This window comes from Balaenoptera musculus, chromosome 5, assembly GCF_009873245.2.
Source record: "Balaenoptera musculus isolate JJ_BM4_2016_0621 chromosome 5, mBalMus1.pri.v3, whole genome shotgun sequence".
NCBI classification, from domain to species: Eukaryota; Metazoa; Chordata; class Mammalia; order Artiodactyla; family Balaenopteridae; genus Balaenoptera; species Balaenoptera musculus.
The window spans coordinates 78,088,614-78,098,598 of record NC_045789.1 but is presented as its reverse complement, the minus strand read 5'-3'; the positions used below and the strand labels follow the sequence as shown (position 1 = coordinate 78,098,598).

The 9,985-nt window shown below is 39.2% G+C and overlaps 1 long non-coding RNA gene across 1 annotated transcript; it reads left to right on the top strand.

Annotated features, from left to right (window-relative positions):
* Positions 1 to 2,279: 2,279 nt before the first annotated feature.
* LOC118896068 lies at positions 2,280 to 8,196 on the top strand. Its single transcript, XR_005020076.1, has 3 exons — positions 2,280 to 2,372; positions 2,473 to 2,535; positions 7,990 to 8,196. It is a non-coding gene; the product is annotated as an uncharacterized LOC118896068 (long non-coding RNA).
* Positions 8,197 to 9,985: the final 1,789 nt, after the last annotated feature.

Genomic DNA, 9,985 nt, shown 5'->3' with positions numbered 1-9,985 from the left:
GCAAAATTAAACTCATAGCCTTTCATGATTCTCTGGATAATCAGAAACTGAGAGCCTGCATGTCAGAGATGGCAAACTGGTCTATGAGTGCCACCACAATGCTTTCCATGCCATATGTGAAAGCAGCTGCCCTACACACCCTCACTCCCTGTTTCAAGAGTTGGCACTCAACCGTACTTGTATTAGAGGACAAGTTATTAAGGTAAGGATTTTCCAGGTTTCTTCCTCTGCAGCCCACTAATGAGGATTCGACCTTGACCCTCTCACTCTCTTCGTGTCCTCCACCATGAGAGGAGAAGCTCTGTGATACAGAGGGAAAAGACAAGAGTATGCAGACTTAGGCTAGAAGAAAAGTCACAGAGGGAGTTTTGAAGTAAGAGATATGGGACCAGCCACTGTACATGAAGGCAGGGGATGGGACAGGAAATTGGAGATACTTAGAATTGAATGGGGATTCTAAGAATCGTGATGCTTAGGAAATATAAGAATACATATAAAAGACTTGAATTACTTTGAAATTACTTATATTTGCTGAAATTTTGTCCATTGATTATGAGATTGGTCTGACATTAAATCTAGTGGATACTAGCTTTTAGGCATTACACCTATTTTCCCTCTGCACTCTATATTCTAAGAAGAAAGGAAGGGGCCAACTTTGACATTATATTTCTCAAATATTGGCAACTCAATGCCAACCTCAGCTTTCATCACTTTTTAAAATCACATTTATAGGCAACTGAGAGAACAGAGTCCCCATTGGTTATGTTGAGTGTAGACAGGACCAGAAAAGAGCTTGGGATGCCTCCATGGTGATGGGTCAAACCAGAGACAGCCACATGGCAATTCCACCTTCCTCATGTAACCTAGTTAAACTCTTTAATAACTATGCCCTCTCTTAACTGCTCCACCTTCATTCCTTTGCTGTCTGATGTCTGATCTCTGAGCTCTTTTGAGAAGCCAAAGGGCTCTGGCAACCTCACTAATATGGAGACAGTATAGCAAAGCAGGGGAGAAGAAATACCATTCATAACCAAGCAGAGATGAGTTCAAATTGTTACTTCACCCTTTACTTCCTTGGGGAAGTTACTTGAAATTAAGAAGCTGTACTTTCCTTGTCTGTAAAATAGGGATAATGATAGAAATTGTCACATAGGGTTATATTGAAGATTAAATGAGATAGCACTTAGCATGACACCCAACTCATAGTAAGTCCCAAATAAATGCTAGCCATTTTTATTATCATTAACACATTATAATGCTGTGGCTCGGTATTCATTAGCTACAATTATTATTATTATTGCCATCCTATATCACCCTCCAACTCCTCTTTATCTCTGCACCCTTGCCTTCTTCCAAGGTCGTATTCTGAACCTAATCTGCCTGACCCACTTAAGGTGCTACTGTATTTGGGTGTGGTCAGAATCCATCACAACTTCCATCCGACGCTTTCAAGATTAAAGGCTTTCCTGGACTCTCTGCTGGTATCCATCCTGCCCAACCAGCATTTTCTCACCTTCATCTCCCTGTGTGGGCTGAACTCACAGCTCTTCCCTGACACCAGTAAGTCTAGCCTCCAATAGACACAACAAGTCCAGCGTTTAATCAAAACATTTTCCCCTGCATCGTAACCCTGTTTTTGGAGCCCCCCCCCACCAAAAATAAGAACTAATTCAAATGTTAACTTTTATCAGATAATTTTCTAAGGATGTCTGAGAAGAAAGGAGTTGGATTTTTCCTTTTAAGTCTGAAACATTTCAATGAAGTATAAAAATTTTAAAGGAGAACTTTTAGAGAAAAACTTTAAAGGAATTATTCTGATCCTGAAAAATCTAAACCAACTTACCCACAATTATTTTTCCTCTATTGAGAAGAAAGAAACCCATAGGGGACAGGAGAAAACAATTTTAAAATGGAGCAAATAAATCTCAAATTTTATGATTGTCTATCCTCCCAGCAATCTTGTGAGACAGGTAGTGTCATCTCCATTACACAGACGAGGAAACAGATTTAAGCCACCCAACTAGAAAGTGTCAAAGCTGAACTAAAAGCCTCGTGTCTGACTTCAAAGATTATTACAGTACTAAACATCATACTCAGCAGCAGACCTAACGCTGTGACAGGGTTTTTTTTTCCCTACACACTTCCTTGCCACTCTCACTGAATGTCTGTGATAACACATTAGTGCACTATTTATAGAAAGGCATGTTTTATTGGCTGATACTTCCTCAGTTTGAGCCAACTACCCTCTAGTGTGCTGACAACTTCTGCACTGAGTCCCCATGAAAGCCTGGTGTTCAGAGTCACGGGTCAACTCAATTCTGTTTACCAAACTCCCAGAGACTTTCAGAAATCACTTTACTGGAGTTTCAATGGTGAGAAAACAAGTTACACAGAAGGACCTGCTGAGAGGGCAGCTGGAAAGTGTTCTGAGCAATTACAGATCAGCAGCTTTTCTTCCTATTTCATCTTCAGAATCACAGCAGATTCAACATTTGGAGGAGAAAAATAAGAGAACTCATGGAAAATCACCAGTGGGTAAGTGAGAATGTCTCCAAGTTCTACTGTGTGTGTAGCTGTCACACCTGCCTCCATGCCAATTACTAGCAAAACTCCACTCTGAACCAATACCATGTAGGAAAGATAAGAGGGTTGTATTATTTACTAGCACCAGAAACTTTTGCTTTTAACACACTTATTTTATCAACCCATCTTAACATCTTTGCCCTGTGATTTTTTTCAATAACATCACTCCTTTAGTTTTCAACTGACAGTGAAGATCTCTGATGTGTGGGGTAGACATTAGTGCTGCTCACCAATATTTCCAGGCTCCTCTTTCCAGGCTGTAAGGATACTGTTCTTCTCTGTACTCTTGTGGTTAGTCCTGGCCAGGTGATTTGGCGTGGCCAATGAAATGTGTGCAGCAAATGTGAAGTGTGTCACTTCCTGCCAGAGTTTTTAACAGCACTTGAGAGAATCTCCATCTCTGCTTCTTTCCCTATCTGCAGTGATCAGGGGGCATGTGTTGACATAAAATTGCCATAAGAGCTGGAATGCTGAGCTAAGACATGGAAAACAGCCCTGTAGAGAGTCACCTAAACCACAGCAGGCATACAGTGAGCAAGAAATAAACTCCTTTTGTGCATAGCCACTGAGATTTCCAGGTTGCTCATTTACTGCCTATTGCAACATGTATCCGTTGTGTTTGTCTTGGGCTGAGAGGAGCAGAAAACTACACTGCAGTGGCCTAAACAAATAAGTCTATTTAGCTCACATCATAAGGAGACCCAAGGAGGCAATGCAGGACTGGTAGGGTGGATCAGTGATCTCTTCCATGACCCAGTCTCCTTCCATCTTCTTACTCCTCCATCTCTGGTTGTGGCATTAGTCCTCATGGTATCATATGGTTCCTGCCTCATGTCCATGTTGAGAGCAGGAAGAAGAGGCATGGCTTTGTCTTTCACTTTGGGAAAGGAAGTCCTCCTTGGAGATTTTTGCCATTGTCTCTTTGGCTAGAAATGCATGCTAAGGCCAACACTAGCGCGGGGAGATATGGGAAGATGTTTCAGCTTTGGACTCTCCAAAGTGGAGGAAGATAAGGGAAAGGAGGTTTGGAAGGTAGCCAGTCCATAGTTTCTGTTACTATGTGATTATGAAGAAGATAGGACCTTTTCAAGTAGTACTTAAATACAGTTTCTTTGTTTATTTGTTTTGTTTTGTTTTTTATGCATTATAGAATGACTACCACATCTATTCTCTCTGTTTTTTTTTTTTTTTTTGGCTGTGCCATGCAGCTTGTGGGATCTTAGTTCCCTGGCCAGGGATTGAACCTGTGCCCTCAGCAGTGAAAGCACAGAGTCCTAACCACTGGACCACCAGGGAATTCCCCATTCTCTTTTTTTCCCCTTTTTTTTATTGAAAAATAATTGACATATAACATTGGGTACATTTAAGGTGTGCAATGTGTTGATTTAATACATTTGTACTGCAATATGATTATCACCATAGCATTAGCTAACCCCTCTATTAAATCACATAATTCTCATTTTTTGTGTGTGTGCAGGGAAAACAATTAAGATCTTGTCTCTTAGTAGCTTTGAAGTTTATAATACAGTATGGCTGACTATAATCACTATGTTGTGAATTGGATCTCCAGAACCTATTTACCTACTAGGTGCAAGTTTTTACCCTTAAGCAACATCTCCCCAGTTTCCCAACCCCCAGCATCTGGTAACCACCATTCTACTGTTTCTATGAGTTTGGCTTTTTTACAGTCCACATAAAAGTGAGATCATACAGTATTTGTCTTTCTTTGTCTGACTTATGTCACTTAGCATAATTCCCTCAATGTCCATCCACGTTGTCCCAAATTGCAGGTTTTCTTCTTTCTCGTGGCTGAATATTCCATTGTATATATACCACTCATCTGTTGACAGACACTTAATTTGTTTCCATATCTTGGCTATTGTGAATATTGCTGCAATAAACATGGGAGTACAAACATGCAAATTGTTTTTAAAGACCTATTAGCTCACAAAACCAAATTTCAAATACAACATTAAGAAGAACATTTATATAATAATACATTTTATGTTATAGCAAAATATATACATATCTCTCACTTTTGTATGGCTCACTCTGTCCCTGTATCAGGGACAATATCACAGAATCACAGATTTCCCCAAAAAGATTAGCAGAAGAATTGAGCCCGTCTACCAAACCACTAATCCCAGTCTTCATAAGCTAACTCTTTAATATCCCTGAGCCTTCAGACACACATCACCCAATTTCCATGTAAGCCCAAAGCCTGGTCAGGTCACAAAATGGGGGATACTTATTTATTCATTCCACAGACATTTACTGAGACCTGCTCTGGAATAGGCAATTTACTATGCATGATATCTACAATTATGATAAGTGAGACACCAACTCCACTTTCCAGGAACTAAGACCTGGAAAAATCTAGACAAATCAACAAGTATCTACAGTGCAATGAGAGCAATGACAGTAATACTTATATAGTTATACCTCTAAGGGGGAAATACTCAGAGTGCAGAGAGAATGGGAGAAGATTGGAGGATGTGGTATTTGAACTGTGTATTGAAGGTTTGAATAGGAACTTTCTAGGAAAAAGAGTTGGGAAAGAGATGATTCCACAATGAGAGGAAAGAAACATCCGTAGTATTTAGTCCCAGAATCGCAGAACTTGAAGATTCTCCAAGCTTTATGCGTTTTGTCAACCCTCATTTTATACATTTTTTAAAAATATTGCAGCAATATCATGGCACAACTATATATGCCTGTAATCACTAGATTTTTCCCCCAATAAATTACACAAAGAGGGACTTCCCTGGTGGTGCAGTGGTTAAGAATCCGCCTGCCAATGCAGGGGACACGGGTTCAATCCCTGGTCCGGGAAGATCCCGCATGCTGCATTTACTGAAGCCCATGCGCCTAGAGCCTGTGCTCCGTAACAAGAGACTCCACTGCAATGAGAAGCCCGCGCACCACAAGGAAGAGTAGCCCCTGCTTGCCACAACTAGAGAAAGCCCACGCACAGCAATGAAGACCCAATGCAGGGTAAGAAGAGAGTCAACCTTCACTTGTAAGACACACTGAGTTCAAAAGTCTGCCCTCTCAGGCCTGCAGCTATGATTAGGAAAGCCAAATGTGCTATTTCTTTTATATGTGATCCCATAAAATAGAATTTAAAAGTACTGACTTTTTTCACCAGGGCTGAGGGAGGCTTTTGTGAGAGCATATGATATTATTGAAAACAGTGGGATTTGGTAGTCCTTTTGTGCCTCAATTTAAAAAGATCCCTCAAGCAGCTGAACTTGTATATCAGACCTCCCTTCTATTCCCTCTTTTCACTCTGGATACTAGACACTGGAATATAGGGGAAAAAAACCTACAGAATACAACTTACCAGATCTTCTAGTTACATCCAATTAAATCATGAATGGGTAAAAATGGGCCTTTTCCTCACTGTAACTGTGTACATTTTATTCATTTGCACCAAGTATGATAGTCTTGGCTTCAGGCCCTTTAGATGAGGGAAAGTTCTGAATAAGACAAGTGTCTAGTAAGTTCCACGAAAATGTAAACCATGTTCTCTTTGCCTTTGTACTCTTCTGTAACTAATGTCGTGCACGTACCAGCTGCATCATAAAAATTGATTGGCTGGTTGGTTGAATGAGTTCATAAATGAGAGGAGAAGCTGTGGAGTTTAAGATAAAATAGCAGAATGTCATTTATTCCAGTGATTTGTACTGTTGCAAAATCTTATAGAAATTACTCATAAACAAAGGAGAAATAGCTCTATGTAACAACAGCAACACTTATTAAGTGCTTTGCATATACTAACTCATTTAGTCTTCCCAGCACCCCCATGGGAGTATCCTTGATGATGACTGAGGTCAATCAACCCAAATCACATGTCTGAGAACAAGGGAACTTTGAATTCCCCAAAGGAAAATTAGGGCTATGAATAATAGATGATTGGGTGGAAGCCAAAAAGTGCCTACCACACTCACAGAATGAGTAATATCACCAAGACTGAGCCCACATCTTCTGTTTCAGACTAATGAGCCCTCACAATGCCCTGCAATACAGCCCCCAGAACAAAAACATATATGATGAGTCACTAATACATTCATGTTTTTCTCATTCATACAATAAATATTTCATTCATTCAACTAACATTTACTGAGCAGGATTATTATTTCTTTCTCGACATGGATGCAGAAGCTATGTCCCAAAGACGTATCTTACTAAGTTTACTAAGAGGCTTTTAGAAGAAATTTTTCAATATGCTGGAAGCCTCATCTTTTCTCCATGCAATACTTTGAAGTGATCCACTTTCAGCTCAGAGGTGTGTGGGACATAATGTTTACAAATGTGGGACTGATATTTGTGAAAGATATTATTAGGGAAAGATCACCACAACTAGGGAGTCATAATCGGTTCATATATTGGGCTACATTCAGCTTAGGTGGTTAGAACCTCCCAAAGTCTCCCCCCAAAATGAAGCAACTTCACAGACAGACTTCCTCTTAGTATCCCATGCAAAGCAGCCCTTCCTGTGAACCCCTATGTGCTCTTTCAACTTACCATACCATCTGCAGAGGAGGGTCCAAGCTTCAAGCCAAGAGCACAAAGAAGAGGTCCAATGCCTTCTCTCTCCTCTTCTTTTTTTTTAAATTGAAATGTAGTTGATGTACAATGTTATGTTAGTTTCAGGTATACTACCCAGTGATTTGACTTTTACACATAATATGAAATGATCACTATGATAAGCCAGTAATCATCTGCCCCACACAAAGTTATTACAATATTATTGAGCATATTTCTTATGCTGTATATTACTTCCCTGTGGCTTATTTAAAAGACGACAAATAACAAGTGTTGGCAAGGATGTGAAGACTTTGTACACTGCTGATAGGATTATGAATGTGTGCAACTGCTATGGAAAACAGTATGAAGGTTCCTCAAAAACTTAAAAAAAGAACTACTATTTGATCCAGCAATTCCACTTCTAGGTTTTTAACCAAAGAAAACAAAAAACACAAATTCGAAAAGATATATGCACCCCAGTGTTCACTGCAGCATTATTTACAATAGCCAAGGTATGGAAGCAACTCAAGCACCCATAAATAGATGAATAAATTAGAAAGATGTAGTATATGTATATATAATGGAATATTACTCAGCCATAAAAAATTGAAATCTTGCCATTTGTGACAACATGGATGGGTCTAGAGGGTATTATACAAAGTGAAATAAATCAGACAGAGAAAGACAAATACCATATGACCTCACTTATATGTGGAATATAAAAAACAAAACAAACAGACTCATAGATACAGAGAACAAATGGGTGGTTACCAGAAGGGGGACAGTGGAAGGATGAGCAGATTAGGTGAAGGGGATTAAGAGATACAAATTTCCAGTCTCCTCTTCTTTATACACCTTTTAAAATTCTATTTCCAGGTAAAGAAAAGTGCAGCAGGACAAGAATAAATGAAAATGGAATAAACAGTATGTTAAAGAAGCCTCACTGCTCTCTTTTATTTTTAGACCCTGTTCCTTCAATAATTATCCATCACATGCCTAATATGTGACAGGTCCTGTTCTGCACAGTGAACAAAATACACACGCAAATGTCTGCCCCTGTGAAACCTATGTTCTAGTGGACTTTCTGTTCCAGTAATATTCAAAGAAAACTGGCTGGAGCACAGAAAATAATTTAAATGCTTTATTAAGTTTTTTCAAATTGTCAAGAATGAGTCTTCAGTCTCAAAATGTCATGAACAGGACTCTCCCCACCCACAAACTCACCACCACCAGTACCGTAATAGTATTCGAAGAGAACAGAAACATTGCGTCATAAATGCTGATGTGAAGATATGCCTTGAATGTCAGGAATTTCAAACTTAGGTGAAGGAAAAATTGGGAAGGTGTAGGCTTTTCAGTTAACACTATACCAACTCAAGAATTAGGTTAAAATAGTCCAAAGTCAGCAAGTCAGACCTGAAGTGTTTTAGAGGAGAAAGAGGTGGAGTCAGAGAGCCCATAGAAAAGAAAACAGATTGTTGAATTACATCATGTAAAAATAACATTTGATGAATTAGATTTCAGGGAAGTCTTGGCTCACTGTCTGTTCATGCTCCCTGACAGCCTCTGTCTAGATATGGAGAGCTGGTCAAATGTCCAGAGCCTGTCAGAATCTTATTCTTATTCTGAACAGATGCCTTACTGTGCAGGGTAATTTAGCGTTATCAATGAAGGAATAAACCAAATGACTCATGGAATTCGTAACAAGCCCAGGAGTGCTCACCTGTAACACCTACGAACCAGGCCTCAGGTTGGGGTACGGGTTTGCTAATGACCACATGTTATTAATCTCAAGGGACACATTTCCCTGATTTTAGACCTGGAAGATAAAGGCTCTTTAATTTCTGTGAAACCATAGGCAAAAGTCTCCTGTGATTCATTAAACATGGGCTTGAAGTAACAGCAGCAATTCAGTAATGCAACATCCATCGGCTGAGAAGTTATTGTCATTTGAATAGAGTGAATATGCAATGCAGTAAGTTCAGGTGTAGTAACCAACTAAATAGGAGTTGTTAGGTGGTTTTTTTTCCAATAAGTTTCGAAAAAGTAAGAAGGGGAAGAAATCTAACGTTTACTAAATGACACCCATCTGACAGGTACCTTCTCACATTTAATCTGTACAGAAATCCTGAGTTTGATAGTATTCTATCCATTTTGTAGATAAGGAAACTGAGACCTAGAGCAGTAAGGTAACTTGAGTAACTTGCCCTTGGCCACACGTTCAAAAAGGTAGTGAAACCAAGATAGGAAAGCAAGTCTTAGCTTTCCAGGTGCTTACACTTCTGCATAAAACTACTCAGCACCATGAAGGTTTCCAGTGGGTGCAGCTATAATCCCTACCTTTGATGGATTTATAGTTCTGTTAAGGAGATGAAACACATAGATACAGAAACTAAAGAACAAAATAATAGAACACATCAGCAAAAAAAGTGCAATAATGCCTTGCACATATACAGGCTTTATAGTTTCCAAGATGCGTTCATTTATGTTTTCTTCATCATCAAAAAGCTCCTGACATATATTTCAAGCAAGGAGTATTCCCATGTCTTTGCTTAGGATTTGGTATTTGAAAGAAATTGGAAGTTATCCTCACCCTTGCAAAAATTTAATCTTTACTAAAATACATTGTACATTCTGAAAACACTGGCCTAGACCATTAGTTCCCATATAAGTTCAGGAGGCAGAGCACCCAAGAGCCATAGACCTCTTTGAGGAGGGTTATGAGACATTGTTCCATAAATCCAAAATACCAAAAATAAAATAGTGTGATACGTTGAATATCATATTATGCTGGTATAAATGAGTGATAGCCAGGGCCAAAGGTTTAAAGAGAATGTGTAAAAGGCAGCGGAGAGACTTAACATTGAGAATG